Source organism: Lathyrus oleraceus, chromosome 7 (genome assembly GCF_024323335.1).
Source record: "Lathyrus oleraceus cultivar Zhongwan6 chromosome 7, CAAS_Psat_ZW6_1.0, whole genome shotgun sequence".
Lineage (NCBI taxonomy): Eukaryota > Viridiplantae > Streptophyta > Magnoliopsida > Fabales > Fabaceae > Lathyrus > Lathyrus oleraceus.
In genome coordinates, this window is record NC_066585.1 from 426,896,592 (window position 1) to 426,917,695 (window position 21,104).

Below are 21,104 nucleotides of genomic sequence, written 5' to 3' on the forward strand. Positions count from 1 at the left end.
GGTTTATTTATTTTTAAAATAATGTTTTACTTGTTATTGCTGCTAAGCTACTTCGTCATCGCTCTAAGCCAAGTATCCGTATGCTCTATCGTATATTTAAAACTTATGTTGCCAAGTTTATTAGATTTTATCCAGTATTAATTAGGCTTATGATGATATTATACTTTAATCTTAGCGGATTTCAGTGAGATTTTTAATCAAAGATCTTATTGTTACACACACTGAGGCCTTTTTTCAATGCCATTATGGTTATGATTTTGATTATAATCTCTCTTGTATTCAATTTCATTTGCGATGTTGACAATTTATTCTAACTGAACTAGTTGATAATCTTTATCGGTGCTATGATGAGATAAAAACACCAAGGAAGAGTTTATTTGATAAAATCTAATAAACTTGGCGATATAAATTTTAAATATACGATAGAGCATATGGATACTTGGCTCAGAGCGATGACGAAGTATCTTAGCAGCAATAACAAGTAAAATATTATTTTAAAAATAAATAAACCATAAACAACATAATCAAAAGGAAAGTACACATCATCCAGATCATTTATTTTTCTGTATAAAAAAAGACAAGCCTCTCAATACTGAGTTAATTATGAATAACAAATTGACAAGATCTTTATGAAAAGTATTTTAAAGTTTCACTTTGAGAAATCAAGTTGCAAAGAAGATAAGCCAGTGGTGCCAGGGTTCCGAAGTTGATCAAGCTGTTTATATCCTCGGCGAAGTAAATATTCAATGTATTGAAAATTCTTCCGATCCACTTCCTTGGAATTGCGCCGAAACTCTTGACATACTACGGATTCTATCTTGCAGCGTTCCTCCTCAGATTTGGAACGCGCTGCACGTAGAAATCCTCTGTATAAGCTAAGTACTTGCTTTTGCATTCCAGAAAGCTTTTGCCCTCTAGTTCCTCCCATTTCATATTCTTCTTCTTTTCTCAGCGACAAGATACGACTTCATAGATTGCTCAACATTATGAATTGGATTTTTCATCGCAAAGTAGAAAATACACTAAGAATTAAAAAATAATGTGAAATTATAAAATGAAATTATAGAAAGAAAATTTAGTTTACCTCAATCGATTAGGATCGAAATTCAAGGGAAGATGGTACGTGGTAGATTCACTACGTGGTTAGCTTTGTGTTTTGGAAAAAGAGATGAGAAGAGAGTTTGAAATGGGCTCAGAAATATTTCAGTTGAGCCTAAAATATTAATTAGGTTTATGATGATATTATACTTTAATCTTAGTGGATTTCGGTGAGATTTTTAATCAAGGATCTTATTGTTACACACACTGAGGCATTTTTTCAATGCCATTATGGTTATGATTTTGATTATAATCTCTCTGTATTCAATTTCATTTGTGATGTTGACAATTTATTCTAACTGAACCGGTTGATAATCTTTATCGGTGCTATGATGAGATAAAAACAACAAGGAAGTGTTTATGGGCAGTGGTTTTGCCGTGAGCCTTATTTCAAAACGACTTCTCCTTCCACTGAGCACTTTTTATAGTTTCTTGTTTTTATAATTATGTGGCGTCCATTTACCAATTCTGAAGGATAAATTGTTCCTTTCAGTGTAATGGCTATCGATTTTGTGGTGATCCTGATTCATGGTTTTCTTGAATGCCATTGGGTCTTGGAAACGCCTCATACATTTGTCTCTATTTTTTATTAAAATAATTTCAGATTCTTAAGCATTACTGTGTTTTTGAATATGTGTATGTATGTACGTTTTGGTCATTTATTCCGTCAATGTTCTTGTGATTTTGGTTATGTTGTCTTTATCACTCAGTAAGCTCATTTCAAGATTTAGGCCCAATGACTTGTAATATTGTGTGTAAAGAAGGAAAGCTTAAAAAAATGGAAAGGAAGGGCCAAAAAGTCCTGTTGCGTATGGGCTTGAAATGGAATTTTTATTATAAATAAAATTAAAAATTAAATTATTTTGAACATAATATAAATTTAAATACTAATGTTCTATATTATATTAAAAGTTATATTGAAAAATTATCTTTTATATATATTATAATATGATTTGATTATATTAATGTATAAAATTTAAAATAGAAAGATTAAATAGAATATAGATTACTTTTCAATATCTTATTTTGGAATAAGATAATATAAATATTGCTATATATGTTTTTAAATTTATAACTATGTTAGTCTAAAAGGGCTATCCATGATCCATGGACTTATCATAATGGGGCTATCCATAATCCATGGATTTTTTAGGTTTGAGCTTTAAAAAAAAGTAAAAAAATATGAGTCTAATTTTGTTCTAGTTTTTGGACCTTGGACCTGAAATCATTAACATATCATTTTTTTATATCTAAATATTTAAATTAAATTAATTCTCTATGAAAATAATATCCTTTTAAAAAAATTAATAAACTTGACTTGAATGTAACAAATGTTTAACCTATAATTAGACTAATATTTTAAAAACAAATTAACTTGGGAATTAAAAACTGATTTTTTTATAAAATACTATTAAGGTATATTTAAAACTATTTTTGATAATATATGATGAATAATTTCTTTTATAATTTAATTTAATTTTTTTCAATATAAAAAAAAAATTTAAATTATAATTTGATGTATTAGGTCAAAATGTTTTCCCATATTTTGATCAATTGGAATTATAATTAATGTTTATTGTAATTAATGTTTATAAGTAAAAAAGAAGCATAAAATGATGGCAATATAAATTTAATGTTATAATAATTTTTAGCTTAAAGTATAATAATATTTATCAACTTAAGTATAATAAAATTTATTAATATTATTATGATTTAAAATTTAATACTAATGAGCATGATATAATATTTATGAACTTAAAGTATAATAAAATTTATTAATATTATTATGAGTTAAAATTTAATACTACTGAGTATGACATAAGATAATAGCAACTTAAATTTAATATTATAATAATTTTTTGCTTACATTAAATGTTAATTTTTTTTTTGTAGACCTTTATTTAATAGTTTATTTTGTTAAAGGAGATATTGAAAATTTGAATCAAAAATATATATTTTTTTCTATATTAATATTAGTTTTATTTTGATATTATTAATAAAAATAATTGAATAAATTGTAAGTTTGTATCTGTTATTTTTTAATTTTTTGATCAATAATTTAATTATCTCTGTTTCATATTATTTTGTGTATTTTTATTCAAAAATGTAATAAAAATTAAACTATAAAAAGATAAAATTATTTAATCAAAATTTTTAAATATTTTTATAAGAGATAATAATATAATGTCATAACTTTTTTCTTATATAAAAATATTTGAATCTATAAACATTTTTTTTCTGGTATTATTTGTTAAAACATATAAATCATTATTTAATAATTTATCAATAATTTTATTTTTTCTGTTTCACATAATATTCATATTTGAAGAAAAGGAAATTTATTAAATTTGAAATAAATATTATTTTTTTAATTAACCATTAAAACTTCAAGCAAACATCAAAATTTGAAATTTAGTTTACGCACAAATGTGAATAGACATAATTGTTTTACTTTAGTATTTAAAAATAATATTTTTTTTTGTTTATAAAAATAATATTATAAAATAATAGTTATAAATTCTGTCTCATAAAAGCAATAAGTGCAACTATCAATTATACAATAATTTTAATTTTATATTACTTTTTTTCTCTATCGTATAAAATATTTATTTTATACTAAATTTTAATTCTTTAATTTATATACATTAATTAGTGCAATACTTGTTTTTTCTTTTCCTAAAAATGTATTTAAATTGATTTATATTTTTAATTATATTCTCAAATATAATTTATTTGTCATTTAAGGAGGAAAGTTTCAATTAAAATCAAAAGATATAGACTACTCAATTATATTTTAATGTGTTACGATATTTGTAATACTAAGTTTTTAAAAAGAGATACGTAATAAATCAATATTTTACATCTATTTTATCATTTCACATATGTAATAAAATATTTAACAAAAATATATAATTAACAAAAAATTAAAAAAAAACTATTATCTAATTTTAATAATAAATGATAGCAATTTTTTACACTACATATATATTTGTTGGTAGGCGTAATAGAACTTGAAAAATCAATTCACACATTGCTAAAAAATTTGTATCAATTACTTATAAATTTATATCCATAATTGTATGATATAAAATGTACAAAATAACACTACATCGTAGGTAGGTAGTACATTATAATCCTATCTTTTTACCACTCTCTCCCTTATTATAAGAACTTTTAATTTGCTTCATATATTTTTATTCACACACAAATTTAAAAAAATTATATAATTTACCTACTCTATCAAAATTTCACTTCATAGTTTTTACTTAATATGTTTTAAAATTAAAGAATAAATCTAATATTTTAAAATTTATTTCAAATAAATTAAGACTTTGTGTCGAGTAAATTTTGTGAGAAAAGTATAATTATTTTGACATGTTAGGGTTGTAAAAAATCAGAGATACAAAAAGAAAATTTGGAAGTGAACCAAAAATGAAAAATTAGAGATTATATTTTGTAAATTGCATTGAAAAAATATGAAAAGAAAATTTGGAAGTGAACCAAAAATGAAAAATTAGAGATTATATTTTGTAAATTGCATTGAAAAAATATGAAAAGCCAGAAGATATGTCGGTCACAATTGAACCGGATAATAAATCAATTAAAAATAGTTAAATGTGGACATCAAATGCCCCTATTTTAGATACGTGTCATTTATCACTTGTGACTTGTCTCTTTCACAACAACGATAATATATGATGTACATACAATAATGTAACGAAAACAACACAACAAAAATCACATCTTAGCATCTGACCGTAAACAATCATGCATTTAAATACATCAACAATAATTCTCACTACTAACTACGCATCTCGACAATCATAAGCAAATATGTACAATAATTCACATAATTATAATTGCACTTCGCAATATATATGCACACATCGAGCAAACATCCACATAACACTCAATCACATGAATTCATGTCATTAAACACGATCAAACAACAACCAATCGCCGCTGGAAATAGAGACAAACCGATAATTCGAGTAAAAAATGGCAACTATGTGCTGTCACACTCACTAAGCGAGAACCAAAAACCATAAAAAGTCACGCTCTGCACATGCTCGCTAAGCGAGACTCTTCTTGGCTAAGCGAAGGTTTGCTAAGCGAGGTCACCTAGAACATGAAAAAAAACCAGAACGCAGTTCCATTGTTAGAGTCCTATAAAAGCTACAATTTTGATCCCCAATCACCCAAATCAAACAAAAAACATCCTATACATATCACACCATGATTAACACATCATATACTCATTGATTAAACACCTAATTCATCACTTTATCATGATTTTAAGGTTATGCTCATAATACCAAAAACATACACATGAACACAACTCAATCAATTATCACATGCAAAGGCATATGAAAATCAGTAATCAACCATGCAGAAATTTCATATATTCCCTAACAATTATAATAAAGTTATCATAGGTTTCTCTCAAGAGCACATCAACATCAACAATGGAAGAAAATAGGGGGAAACTTAATGCAGATTAAGGACTCCTCCCTATCCAACATGCAATTAACACCATAACTCTCACCACTTCTCTTATTTCTCCTTAATTTCTATTTTTCACCCTAAAACTTCTATTTTTATTTAATTTTAATATTATTTAATTTTAATATTATTTAATTATCTAATTATTTAATTAAATAACTAAACACTTCTCTACCAATCTCAACCTAGCATAAACATACCAAACACCAAATCATCAATCAAATGCATATAAAATTCATTTAAATAAATAAATAAAGTATAAATTCAATTAAATAAATAATTTAAACAAAATGGGGTGTTACAACTCTCCATCACTTATAGAATTTTCTCCCTCGAAAATTACCTAAACTAAACAACTCTAAATAAGACTCTCTCATTCGACCCTCCAACTCCCACGTCATGCTTCCACCAGGAGGTCCTCCCCAAACCACCTTCACCAACGCAATCTCCTTGTCCCTTAAGTGTTTCACTTCACGATCCTCTACTCTCAAAGGAGATGCCTTAACAGACAAGTTCTCTCTAACTTGCACATCGTTCAATTGAATCACATGAGACAGGTTAGGAATATACTTTCTCACCTGATACACATGAAATACATCATGAAGATTCAAAGGAAATTGCGGTAAAATAACTATGTAAGCCATTTCTCCTACTCACTTCATAATCTGATAAGGACCAATGAAACACAGTGTGAGCTTTCAAGATTTCAAAGCAGGACCAACACTTGTCACTAGAGTGACTCATAGAAACACATGATTTCCCTCTTGGAACTCAAGTGTTTTCCTCCTCTTATCATGATAACTCTTCTGGCGACTCTACGAAGCTTTCATCTTTTCTTGGATCATCTTGATCTTCTCAGTAGTCTACTGAACAATATCAGGTTCAAGAACAACATTCTCACCAGAATCATAAAAAAACATAGGTGTCCTACACCTTCAACTATGCAAAGCCTCGAACAACAACTGATCTTAATCGGGATGAAATGATTCGATTTAGTCAATTTATCCTCTATAACCCAAACTTGATTATTCCCTTTAGAAGTCTTAGCAAACTCATCACAGAGGCCACCAAAATATTTTCTTCAAGTCTTGAAACATTTTAGTAGCATCGAGATGAATACTAAGATTACTTTTGTGACCTTCTTCAAGAATGTCGTTCTTCTATCACATCAGGTACATAAACTCTGTCCTGGAAATGCATAACACCGTTCTCATATATTTTGAAATCCATCTCTTTACCCTGATTGATCAATATTAACCGTATAATCAATCCCAAATATGATTTCTGACCTTCTCTGATTTCTTCGAGAATACTATTAGTCAGCTTCAACATACCCAACTTCCCACTATTAAGAGTTCTTTCACATAATAGACTCATATATCTAAATTGCTCGTTTAACTACAATTCTCGAACCATAAGCATTAATATACCCAAAGAATTTATGCTCAAAACATCAGCCACAACATTAGTTTTACCAGGATGACAACTCAAACTAAAATCATAATCCTTCAGAAATTTGATACATCTCCCTTGCCTCATATTCAACGCTTTCTGATCCAACAAGTACTTCAAACTCTTATGGTCACTAAACGCTTCAAATCTGGAACCAAATAGATAATGCCTCCAATTTTTCAACACAACACCATGACTGCCAACTCTAGATTACGCATAGGATAATTCCTCTCATGAACTTTCAACTTTCTAAAAGTATAAGCCATAACCTGACCATTTTGCATCAACACACTGATCGCGACTTTATGAGTCTATTGGGGTATTAACTGCAAGTGCACAGTCTAATCGCGTAGTTTTAAAAGATATCGATCCCACAGGGACTTAATGAATCGATATACCGTTTTTCTAAGGTTACTTCGTAAAGTTAAGGCGGATGATACTTTGATGATTAGGGGGAAAAGTAAAACTAAAATTGGATCTAGATTAAATATCAAATAACATGGATATCGGTATGTAGTTCGTCGAAATTAGGGAATCGAATCTTCGTTGGTTTCTTAGTTTTAAAATAAGTCTTTTCAGTAGACACTATTAATTAAAATTCTTTTCCTCAAACTCTCGCTCTGTTGAATCAGACTATGACTTTATATTAACGTACGCTCTCACTATTTATTTAAATCTAAAATCACTTTTTGAAAACAATAGAATCTATAGAAACTCTTTTTAAGAAAATGCTAACTGTTTAAACGCCCTCGTCTCAAACTCTCGCTCTGTTGACTTAGACTATATGATTAAACTTAAATGCTTAACTCTCGTCCTCACATTTAACCTTTAAAAATAATTTTTGAAAATGGTTAGAATTTAATTAACTTTAAAAATTGCTTTCGCCCTGATTTAAAGTTAATGTTCAATTTACACTGTCAAGTTAAAAGCTCAAACCGTCGTTCTATTGATTTTAACTTCTTTATGTCTTTTACTCTCGTACAAAAACTTTAGTATTAACTCTGTAAATTGAGACCGGAAAAAGAGTGACTATATTTTGAAATAAATTTAAACCAACTTAGTTTTGATTCCTTTATTCCGCTTACTTTACATACCAATATCTAAATTAATTAGCCGGACATGGCAAACACGCATAAACAATAATCATGCATAAATACAGCCATATCAAACAGACAATATAAATAAACAGCAGCATAAAGCATATGTAAATTAAAACAATAACTCAATTAATTAATGAACCTGGTAAATTACTAGAAATCTTGGTTTTGTTCCTAGCTTCGATGCTCGAACACTCCACCACAAGTCGGTTGGATTTGTTCTTCACAATTCTTGATCAGACAGATAAATAAAAACAAGGAAATAAAATACTATGATCTAACGTAAGGTTAGATCCAGTAAAAATTACACAATAGTTTCCAGTGTAGAAACTATTGTGAGAAAATAAATCGAATGCTTAGTAAATTAAGCTAGCAAAGAAAAGAAAAGAAAATGCTAAGAAAATAGAATGCTGAAGAAAATATATTGCTGTAAAAATATTGCACGGCATAGAGAGATGTCAATTGGATCCTTTGAGGTCTATTTATATTCCTCCATAAAGTAACCGTTTATCAAAAGCATCTTCCGTAGGGTTTTTCAAGCGTCAACGAGTCCAAGAGGAAAAATAGGAGAGAACTGCCTTCTGTTACGCACGTCAATGCCAAAAAGTAGGAGTGGGGTGTGTGACGTCCGTCACACCATATGTTACGGCCGTAACACTAAGTAGAGGGGCGTGACGCTCGTCACATGAGTGTGGCGGTCGTCACAGGCCATTTTCCTTGTAGTTGGCGTGGGCTGGGCTTTAGTGAGATGCTTTCCTACAGAATCCTCTTTTTGCACCCCTTTTCTTTCCTTTTCACACATGCTTCAAATAATGACACCTGAAATAAATAATAATAGAATACCAAGTAATATCGAATAATATAAAATAAATCGAATCAAATAACAATATAATTTAATTAAATCAAGTCCAAAAATGTGATATTATTTCATGTTATCAAACTCCCCCATACTTAGACTTTTGCTTGTCCTCAAGCAAGGTACAATGTAGAAATCGTTTTAAAATATTAGCCAGATGAAATTTCCAAACACACATCAATTCGTACTAGGTTGCAAGTAAATCTCGTTTAGGAATAACCTGAGTTTAGTCTTAACATCAACAACTACCGTCACAACATCAGATAACCCCACCTTATGCAAACCAGTTCGAGTCGTGCTATTATAGCTAGCCTAGTTCTTTTACTCTTATTTCACCCGTTTTCATTCTAGCGAAATCACATTAAGCCCTTTATCTTTTCGCGCACATAGTGGAGTAACCGGTTAGCGATTCTGATCCCCTTTTAGCTAGAAGTTCTGGTACATAAGTTGGATAACTTCGTTATTTAGTCCATTGCAAATTGCGGGGGATCGGACCGTAGTCCGCCCTACCAAGTTCAGCACCAGAAACCGCTGAACCAACTCACAATGGATCGTTCATACTATGTTTTTTTTGTAGGGTCCGCAACCTTTGGATTAAATGATCGGGTAAGGATCACCTAACTTAATTAGTGCATTTCCTGATTTTTAATATGTTGTTTTGGGAATCATTCACTTATATTCATTGGCTCTCCACGTAGTTTGCTATTAAGATGGTGCCGACTTCTCGTATAAACTACTCGGGGTTACTATAAAACTAAAAGTGCAAGGAATTGGTATAATAGGTACTTATCCTGATCTAACATGTTGAGGTTTTTAGAGCGTTGGGGCGGTAATAATTTTTGTCTTGATTTCACTCAAGTTTTATAAAATACGCAACCATTATACTTATCGAGTGTGTTAAATTTTTGTTATGACTCAAGAAAATTGAGGGGAATAGATAATAAAAACTTTTCACACTAGGGACTTGACTTAAAATAAATTATATATATATATATATATATATATATATATATATATATATATATATATATATATATATATATATACTGATCAGTCACCATTTATGCTAGACATTTCACTATTTAACCGTAAATAAGTCAGGTAAACTGTGTAAACTGAAGCATTTTTAGTTAGATATAAGCTCAATTCTATAATATAAAGTGTTTTGTTACTTATGAGTTTCTTGAGGATATTTTACACTTTTGGGTATGTTAGCAGGTCAAAAACTAGTCTGGAAGTTCAGGGAATCAAACGTCAGATGCGAAATTAAGCCCGAGCAAGAAAATGGAAGAAAAAAACCAAATTCTTGGAGAACCTGCTGTCCATACGCGTATGACCTTACATGATACGCGTATGGACATTCCCAGTACGCGTAGCATACGTATATGACCAGAGGGATGGAAAATCTAGCAAAAAGACAAGCTTCTGGTGATACGCGTGCCAGACTGGGCAATACGCGTACCAGACTGGGCAATACGCGTATCAGAGGCTGTCTTACGTGCAATACGCGTTTGAGACTGGGCAATACGCGTACCAGACTGGGCAATACGCGTATGAAGCCCAAAATCAGGAAAAGCCCAACTGCATAGCTATTTAGAGGGGAGAACACGATTTTCCAGGGGTTGGACAATTTTTGGAGAAAAAAGAGACGCGTTTGAGACCTGGAGACTCTACGATTATCAGAGGATTCATATGTTCAAGAGTTTTCCGACGATTGAAGATTGATTCCTCAAGAAATTCTGTAATGACAACAATGTTCATCTTTGTTTTTATTTCTATGATGAGTAGCTAAACCCCCCATTGCTAGGGGGGTGACCCTGATTCTGAATGTGACAGATTTTATGTTTATGAGTGCATTGACTATTTCTTCTTCTCCATTGATTTGTTCATATTACCGTTCTTTATGCTTTATTCGTCGGACCAACGAATGATGATTAATATAAATAGTTTAAGCTGGACAGCGATTATTCATTGATTTGTATAAGAACTTTGGATAGTAAAAATAACCTAGGACTAGGGATTTTCTATCTGACCGGTAATTCTTGATATTCGAATGCTTGAGTATGAACTTAATTATTTATGGACATAGTAATTAGGTTACATAATCAAATGTCTTTTCACTAAGGAATTAGGAATAGATACCCTTGAGGACCGGAATTAATTGGACAGGATTATTGTCTAAGCCTTCATAAATTATATCTGTTACAGGAAGTTTCATTCACCGAACCCTAACAATCTTCTCTCATTTGTCTCTCGTTCAACCTTTTTACTTGTTTTATTTATTTGCAATTGGTAGTATAATTACTCACAACACAAAAACCAAAGGCTTTTGTCTAATTGAAACAATCTATAAACTCTGTATCGTCAAGCAGTCCTTGAGATCGACAAACGGGGAATTTCCCTTTTATTACTACAGTGAGAAAAATAGTACACTTGCTATTTTCCCATCAAGTTTTTGGCGCCGTTGCCGGGGACTGCCAAAGATAATAGAGTTTATTAATTTATTTTCAATTAGAATTTTGTTGCTCTGCATCCAAAATTTTATTTACTGTTAATTTTATTTTTTATTGTTATTATAACAAATTTCTGTCTAATCTGTGTATGCGAGGTAAGGCCTCAGCTGATTTTCATTTTGATGCAGAACCAGAGAGAACATTGCGCGCAAAGCTCAGAGAAGCTAGAAGAAAAAAACTGGCAAACTCTGACACCGAAGAACCGGCCACACCTAGCACACCAGTCTCTGTTCACTCCGAAAAATCTGAGTCAGACACAGAGTCACATTCAGACACTGTTAACATGGCTGCAGACCCACCTCCAGCGGAAAGACTTTTAGGTGACTATGGCAGACAGAATAACCCAGCAGTGCGGTTGACCATTGTTAACCAACCTTTTAATGTTGCTCACTTCCAGTTACACCCCTCAACTATCCGTCAGTTAGAAAGCAAACCTTTTGCAGGAAAGATCAATGAGGATGCAAACAAGCATCTGCAGAGGTTTCTGACTATGACTACATCATTAAAAATTGATGGGCATTCTGAAGAGGCAAAGAGATTGGTAATGTTCCCATTCACGTTATCTGAGGATGCTGAGGAATGGTTCTATTCCCTACCCGCAGGAAGCATTACTACGTGGCAACAAATGGAAACAACATTCTTGAACGAGTATTTTCCTGCTTCTGTGTATATCCGTAAGAGGTACGACATTGTGAATTTTAAACAGAAAGACGGAGAGACACTTGGGGATGCATACAAAAGATTCAAGAGATGTTTAGTTGCATGTCCTACACATAATCTGGATGAAACTGAACAAATGCAGAATTTTGTGAACGGGCTGAAGATGAGAACTAAGCAACTCATTGATACAGCTGCTGGTGGCTCGTCAAATTTTTCAACAGCAACCGGTATCAAAAAAATCATCGAAGCTATTGCAGCAAATGAGCATTTGGAATTATATGACCGTACTGTGAATCAGCCGGAGGGAAAAATTGATTTGAAATTAGCAAATCAGGTGGTGAAAATGGAAGACCAGATTGCAGCTGAGGTTGAAAGAAGACTGAAAGCTATGAATTTAGGTACCCAGACTGTTGCTCAAGTTCAACCGGTTCAGACCATGATTTGTGAGATTTGTAGTGGACCACACTTTGCCATGCATTGTGTTGCAACCGCAGAACAAGTGCAAGCTATAAATTACCTGAGGCAGAATAATCCCTACTCAAATACATATAATCTGAGGTGGAAAAATCATCCTAATTTCTCTTGGAAGGATCAGCAAGGTAATATTCAGAAGCAAGGACCTCCACAACAACAACCACCTTACCAACCACAATATCAGTCGCAACAACAACATTATCAGCAACAAGTACCCAAGAAAGCGGATTGGGAGATTGCTATAGAGAAGATGGCAACTCAGAGTATGCAATTTCAGGAAGAAACCAGGAATAATCAGAAGAGCACCAATGCATCCATTAAAAATCTGGAGATTCAATTGGGTCAGATAGCACAACAGATAACAAATTCCCAAACACCAGGCGCACTACCTAGTGCAACAGTGATAAATCCGAGGGAGCACAATAATGTGAGTGCGGTAACAACAAGAAGCGGAAAATCTGTTGAAGATCTTAAGAAGAAGGATGGAGAGGAAGATCAATTGCTTGAAGTGGACCTGAAAATCTTAGAAAACAAGACACCACCTGAGGAAGAAAGTGTGATACTGCCGGTGGTACAAGAAAAGCTTCCTGAACCAAAACCCATCATTAAGCTTCCATTCCCACAAAGAAACAAAAAGAAGAAGCAAGATGAGAAATTTTTTCAGAAATTCATGGAGTTGTTCAAGAAATTAGAAATCAATATTCCATTCTCTGAGGCACTCGAGCAGATGCCTATCTATGCGAAATTCATGAAAGACATCATCTCCAAGAAGCGCACCACTGACACTGACCCTGTTATACTAACTGAAACTTGTAGTGCTATTTTGCAGGGTATGAAGATTCCAGTGAAGAAGCCAGATAGAGGTTCTGTGACTATCCCGTGTACCATTGGAGATAGGTCCTTTAAAAGGGCGCTGATTGATTTGGGGGCTAGTGTTAGCCTTATGCCTTTGTCTATTTACAGGAAGCTAGGAATTGGAAATGTTCAAAATACCAGAATGACACTTCAATTTGCTGACCACTCAGTGAAGAGACCTTTTGGGGTAGTTGAGGATGTTCTGGTCAAAGTTGATAAATTTGTTTTTCCTGTTGATTTTGTAATTTTGGAAATGCCAGAAGATGAAGAGATACCTCTGATACTGGGCAGACCCTTCTTAGAAACAGGTAGATGCATGATAGACATTAAGGGAGGTACCTTGACCCTAAAGGTATATGATGAAGAGCTCAGAATTGATGTCCGAGATACTATGAAACATAAAGAGGATATGTGTACAAACCACTCTGTGGAAGTAATTGATCAAATGGTAACTAGCACAATGCAAATAAAGTTTCCTGAATTACCGTTGGAAAGAGTTCTTAGTCTGTCGGTCAGAGAGATTGAAGAGAATGATGATGAAAAAGAAAAAGAAGTGCTTGCCATGCTGGATACACAACCCCTTTGGATGAAATCCAAACCACGCAGGTGGGAGGATCTGAGAGCTTCACCAGAATTAGAAGATGAAAAGGTAAGTAAACCAGGTATAAATTTTGAATTAAAATAATTACCTGTAAACCTTAAATATGTCTTTCTAGGATCTGGAACAAATTGTCCTGCTATTATCAGTTCTGAGCTAAATGCCATAGATGAAGAAAAGTTGATACAGGTACTGAAGAAACATAAAAGTGCTATTGGTTGGACTATTGAGGATTTAAAAGGTATTAGCCCCACAGTATGCATGCATAAGATACTGATGGAGGATAATCAGAAACCAGTAGTACAACCACAAAGGAGGTTAAACCCAGCAATGAAAGAAGTGGTAAGGAAAGAGGTTGTAAAGTTGTTAGATTCGGGAATGATTTACCCCATTTCTGACAGCTCGTGGGTAAGTCCAGTGCATGTGGTACCAAAGAAAGGAGGAACCACAGTAATTTTAAATGAAAAGAATGAACTGAGCCCAACTCGCACAGTGACAGGGTGGTGAGTATGCATCGATTACAGAAGACTGAACACTGCAACAAGAAAGGATCATTTTCCTCTCCCTTTTATTGATCAAATGTTAGAAAGACTTGCAGGTCATGAGTATTATTGCTTTCTGGATGGATATTCGGGATACAATCAAATTGCTGTAGCCCCGGAAGATCAGGAGAAAACTGCATTTACATGTCCTTATGGTATTTTCGCTTACAGACGGATGCCATTTGGGCTATGCAATGCCCCAGCTACTTTTCAGAGGTGTATGACGTCTATATTCTCCGACATGCTTGAAAAGTATATGGAGGTGTTTATGGATGATTTCTCTGTGTTTGGTTCTTCTTTTGATAATTGTTTAGCTAACTTGTCTCTTGTTTTGCAAAGATGTCAGGAAACTAACCTTATTCTCAATTGGGAGAAATGTCATTTCATGGTGCAGGAAGGAATTGTGCTAGGACACAAGATTTCCCACAAAGGAATTGAAGTGGACAAAGCCAAAGTGGAGGTGATAGCTAACCTCCCACCTCCGGTGAATGAAAAAGGGATAAGGAGTTTTTTGGGTCATGCAGGTTTTTATCGCAGGTTTATCAGAGACTTCTCAAAAGTTGCCAAACCATTGTCTGATTTGCTAGTCAAGGACAAGCAATTTAATTTTGATAAAAACTGCATGGTAGCTTTCGAGACTTTAAAGAGTAAGTTGATCAGTGCACCTGTTGTAATCGCCCCCGATTGGTCCTTGCCTTTCGAAATAATGTGTGATGCAAGTGACCTTGCTGTGGGGGCTGTCCTAGGACAGAGAAAGGACAAATTATTGCATGTGATTTATTATGCTAGTCATGTCCTTAACCCGGCCCAAATGAATTATGCAACTACCGAAAAGGAGTTGTTGGCCGTGGTTTATGCTTTTGACAAATTTAGATCATACTTGCTTGGTTCAAAAGTCATTGTGTATACTGATCATGCTGCTTTAAAGTATTTGTTTGCTAAGCAGGAATCAAAGCCGAGACTTTTGAGATGGATCCTCCTCCTTCAGGAGTTTGATTTGGAAATCAAAGACAAAAAGGGGTGCGAGAACACGGTTGCGGACCACTTATCTCGCATGTCCCCAATCAAAGAAACTGAGGAGGAACATCCTATTCAGGACACATTCGCTGATGAGCAAATACTTGCTGTTCAGGAGATACCATGGTTTGCTGACTATGCGAACTATGTGGTAGGTGGGGTTATACCTGATGACTTTAATTCTCACCAAAAGAAAAAGTTTCTTTATGATTGCAGGTTATACCTATGGGATGATCCATTTCTCTATAAAAAGGGAGTGGATGGTTTGATCAGAAGATGTGTTCCAGAAAGAGAGCAAGCCGACATTCTGAAAGCTTGTCATAATTCGGAGTATGGTGGACACTTCAGTGGAGATAGAACTGCAACAAAAGTCCTCCAATCGGGTTTGTATTGGCCGTCGCTATTCAAGGATGCAAATTCTATAGTCCGAGAATGTGATAGGTGCCAACGAATAGGTAACATTACAAAGCGGAATCAGATGTCGCAAAACTCCATGCTAGAAGTGGAGCTGTTTGATGTTTGGGGTATTGATTTTATGGGACCGTTTCCGCCATCATCTGGCAAGAATTACATATTGGTTGCGGTCGATTATGTGTCAAAGTGGGTAGAGGCTGTGGCATTACCAACAAATGATGCTAAAGTGGTGGTGAAGTTCTTGAGGCATAACATCTTCTCTAGGTTTGGGGTACCACGGGCTTTAATTAGTGACCAAGGTACGCATTTTATAAATAAACTAATGGAGAATCTGTTGAAAAAGTATAATGTTAAACATAAGATAGCCACACCATATCACCCCTAAACGAGTGGGCAAGTGGAAGTGTCCAACCGTCAAATAAAGCAGATCTTAGAAAAGACGGTAAGTGCTTCTCGGAAAGATTGGTCAGTAAAGCTGGATGATGCATTGTGGGCATACAGGACTGCATTTAAAACACCTATAGGTATGTCCCCCTATCAACTAGTTTACGGTAAGGCTTGTCATTTACCACTCGAACTCGAGCACAGAGCCTTCTGGGCCTCCAAATTCCTTAACTGTGATCTTTTCAAAGCTGGTGAGTCCCGAATTCTTCAACTTCATGAGTTGGAAGAGTTCAGGAATCAAGCTTATGAAAATGCCAAAATTTACAAGGAACAAACAAAAAAATGGCATGATCAAAAGATCCAGAAGAGGGAATTTCGGGAGGGACAACTCGTACTGTTGTTTAATTCCAGGTTGAAGCTGTTCCAAGGGAAATTGAGGTCAAGATGGTCTGGACCGTTCGTCATTAACAAAGTACTTCCTCATGGAGCAATAGAGCTTAAAAATGAGAAGAATGGCGACACCTTCAAAGTTAATGGTCAGAGGTTGAAACCATATAATCTCGGTGAAGGGGGACCAATTGACACAGTTAAATTCATCTGAGTATGAGGTGTCCCGTCGAGCCATGCGACGTTAAACGAAGCGCTGCTTGGGAGGCAACCCAAGGAAGGTTTGAAAATTTTTGTTATGTTAATTTTGCCGAGACAGTGATAAGAAAAAAAAAAAAAGAAGGGGAGAATTTTTTTTTTTAAAAAACCAATACGCGTATGAACTTCCTGATACGCGTATTGGATGGGAAAATATGACTTCTCTGGTGATACGCGTATGATACGCGTATGGGATGGAAAAATATCACTCCTCTGGTGATACGCGTATGGTACGCGTATGGGACCATGTGATACGCGTATCAAGCTCTGATACGTGATCTGTTACGTGAATCACATTTTTCACTAGTTCCAGCAGCGTATGATACGCGTATGGGAGCCAGATACGCGTATGATACGCGTATGGGAGCCTGATACGCGTACTGGCTGCGTACCATACGCGTATGAGTATTTGGGGTCTGTTTATATAATTTTTTGTCCGTACGGACTTCATTTTCTCACTTTTCTCCTTACGTGTTTTTGCGTATTGCTGTGATTTCTCTCTGTTTCTTCTCTTTCACTCAGCTACAGGTCCATATCATGTCTCAATCACCAGAAGAGGTCAACACATTCCGCACCACATACCATGAAGCCAGATATGAGCAAATCAAGAGTCGAAGTATGGTCGAAGAGAAACACTGGATGTATCAGAATGACACGTTTCCAGAGGTCACTAATCTTCTTAAAAAGCAGAAGCTAATCTACTTCAATGACAAAATCCAACCTGTTTCGCTGGATCTGATATGGGAATTCTATGCTAATGCACAACGGGTTATCTCTGATGAAGAAGACCCAACAGGAAATGCAGCATTCGTTTCATGGGTAAGAGGCAAGGTTATCAAATATGATGGGAAAACTATTAACAGTGTCTTGAAATGTAAATTCTATGATTCTGTTTGCCCTTTTGCCGAATTAAAGCATTCTGACAAAAACTACTGGCCATACAATGAAATGAAGGCGTCACTGATTAGGCCGCCGGGTCATGATTGGGGACCTACTTCAAAAATCTCTCCGGCTAAGATTATGGTTGTTGATCTAGCTCCGATTCCTAAGGCCATGGCATATTTCATTCATCACAATTTAAGCACTAATCGGAGCGGGTCTGAATTGATATCGGAGCGTGCCCTGCTTCTTCATCAGATCCTGCAGAAGAAACAGGTGAATATTGGACAGCTAATTGCTGCTGATATGGATGAGATTGCTCAGTCGCCAAAGAAATCATTAGGCCATGCGACTGTGATTTACCTGCTGTGCAAGAAAGCTGGTGTTCCGGATTTCCCTGATTCACTTATGTTGCGACCGGCTGCACTGCTGAACGCCCATTGGATGAAGGAGAGGACGGTCACAGATGATCCGCCCCGACCTCTGAGGCGACCACATGACAGGGAGGACAGCACCAGTGCTCCGCGCTAGGAGGCTCAGCCGACTGCTACAGAGACACAGCCCCCTCAGCCTCCTCCGATTGATGAGAACTCTAGGGAGTACCGGATGCAGATGTCACAGTTTTGTGTTATGCAGGACTTCTGTTTTCAGTATGGACTGTCAGGGAGAGTTCTTACCCATCAGACAGATCTTTGGGAGGAGGCACATCGCTTTAGAGATAGATTCTCCGGACCGCCTCCAGCACCTCACTTTGGACAGTTCACCTTTCCTTGGTGGAACCAGCCAGTTCAGATAGGGGGAGAGATTCCGCAGCAGCCACCGCACCAGACACCACCTCAGCAGCAGCATACTCCTTCGGGCCACACAGAGACGTTGACGCCTATCTCTGCCTTCGCACGGGGGCACACTCTGTTGGATCCGACAGATGAGATTGACTTTGATACTCATATGCAGGACGATGGACTGGGTGATTGACTTTGATTATGTTATGTTTTTGTACTTTTGGTTTTCTTTATGTATTTTTCTTTTTTTTGGTTGATTCAGTTTGTTTATTTTTTTTTATTTTCTTTTGCTTTGATGTAATCACCTATTATGGGTTGTCTTAATCTAATGAATTTGATTTTGTTTACCTCCATTTTCCTGTTTATTTCGTTAGATATGTGACTATGTCTGGCTATTGGTTATCTTGATCACTTACACCAAATACTTGGGTGTCCTCTCATTCAGTCCCCTTGACTGTAGATACTGTTGTTTATGATTGGACGCACTGGTTAAGATTAACATCAGAACCACGAGCACATGAGCTTTAAACTCAGAGGTATGATAGAACAAGTCAGCTTAACCCGTCCTGGTGAGATCAGAAAAAGCCAAACACTTATCATCATATGAGAGATATCAGGTATGTCTTTATCAATCTTGGTTTGTGTATGTTCTTTTGTTATTATTAGCTGTACGAATACACACACTGAGACATGTTTTTGTTTATCACCTAGAGCCTTTCTAGCCATCCCATCTATTATTATTATCCATTGTTTCACCCTGTTGAGCCTGTTAATCATTTATTTCTGATATACCCGTTTTTCTCAATCCATGACCTTGTAACTATCCTACCCTGTTCAGAGTATGTGAGGATTGATTTCATCTCTACGTTTCTATCTAAGTTTGGGGTTGCTGTTGGAATAACAACCTTTAAGTTTGGGGTAGCTTTGCAGTAAGTGAATAGTAAGTGAATGTAGTATAAAAATAAATAAATAAATAAAAAAAAAAAAAAAAAAAAAAAGAAAAAGAAAAAAAAAGAAAAACAACAACAACATGAAAAGAAAGAAAGAGAAAAGCGAAAAACAATAAAAGAACAGCTTTTGAAAAATGCTACATTCACTATAGATAAAAGGAAAAAGAGGATTACAAAACCCTACAGGAATAATAGGAAAGAAACGTAGCGAGAGAATGAGTTCATGTACTCTGAACCAAAAACCTTTGTTCCAATTTCATACCCTACCTAAACCAAAGCCCCGTTACAACCCAAAAGACCTCAAAAAGTGTGTGTGATTGTACATGTTGATAGGATGAGAGAATTTATTCAAACTTCTGATTTGATATTGCATATTGTGATTTGAGCGTGATAATACTTTAACTCAGAGAGACTTGGTGAGAGTGTGATATGAGCTGACAGGTAAAGTCATATCTCTGAGGGAAAGAGTTTCTAGCTCGTTGGTTATGTGGAAAAATCAGAAAACCTGAAAAAAAAAAACATCAAGAGGTCCAGTGCGAAAGATTTCAGCAGTATTGTGGTAAGAACTGTTTTACAGTAAGTTTGGGGTGACATGATCTTTGATGGTAATAAAATGTTACTTGAGGACAAGCAACAAGCTAAGTTTGGGGTTGTGATCAGTCACCATTTATGCTAGACATTTCACTATTTAACCGTAAATAAGTCAGGTAAACTGTGTAAACTGAAGCATTTTTAGTTAGATATAAGCTCAATTCTATAATATTAAGTGTGTTGTTACTTATGAGTTTCTTGAGGATATTTTACACTTTTGGGTATGTTAGCAGGTCAAAAACTAGTCTGGAAGTTCAGGGAATCAAACGTCAGATGCGAAATTAAGCCCGAGCAAGAAAACGGAAGAAAAAAACCAAATTCTTGGAGAACCTGCTGTCCATACGCGTATGACCTTACATGATACGCGTATGGACATTCCCAGTACGCGTAGCATACGTATATGACCAGAGGGATGGAAAATCTAGCAAAAAGACAAGCTTCTGGTGATACGCGTACCAGACTGGGCAATACGCGTACCAGACTGAGCAATACGCGTACCAGACTGGGCAATACGCGTATCAGAGGCTGTCTTACGTGCAGTACGCGTTTGAGACTGGGCAATACGCGTACCAGACTGGGCAATACGCGTATGAAGCCCAAAATCAGGAAAATCCAAACTGCATAGCTATTTAGAGGGGAGAACACGATTTTCCAGGGGTTGGACAATTTTTGGAGAAAAAAGAGACGCGTTTGAGACCTGGAGACTCTACGATTATCAGAGGATTCATATGTTCAAGAGTTTTTCGACGATTGAAGATTGATTCCTCAAGAAATTCTGTAATGACAACAATGTT

The 21,104-nt window shown here is 34.9% G+C and overlaps 4 non-coding genes and 1 pseudogene across 4 annotated transcripts; all 5 read left to right on the forward strand.

Annotated features, from left to right (window-relative positions):
- Nucleotides 1–143: 143 nt before the first annotated feature.
- Nucleotides 144–230, forward strand: LOC127109575 (small nucleolar RNA R11/Z151). The gene has a single exon (XR_007796849.1). It is a non-coding gene; the product is annotated as a small nucleolar RNA R11/Z151 (small nucleolar RNA).
- Nucleotides 231–1,227: 997 nt separating this feature from the next.
- On the forward strand, nucleotides 1,228–1,314 carry LOC127109583 (small nucleolar RNA R11/Z151). The gene has a single exon (XR_007796857.1). It is a non-coding gene; the product is annotated as a small nucleolar RNA R11/Z151 (small nucleolar RNA).
- A 107-nt stretch (nucleotides 1,315–1,421) lies between these two features.
- Nucleotides 1,422–1,518, forward strand: LOC127109590 (small nucleolar RNA Z152/R70/R12). The gene has a single exon (XR_007796863.1). It is a non-coding gene; the product is annotated as a small nucleolar RNA Z152/R70/R12 (small nucleolar RNA).
- A 41-nt stretch (nucleotides 1,519–1,559) lies between these two features.
- Nucleotides 1,560–1,673, forward strand: LOC127109604 (small nucleolar RNA snoR80). The gene has a single exon (XR_007796876.1). It is a non-coding gene; the product is annotated as a small nucleolar RNA snoR80 (small nucleolar RNA).
- Nucleotides 1,674–7,552: 5,879 nt separating this feature from the next.
- LOC127104188 (uncharacterized) lies at nucleotides 7,553–18,962 on the forward strand (annotated as a pseudogene).
- The last annotated feature ends 2,142 nt before the right edge of the window (nucleotides 18,963–21,104 follow it).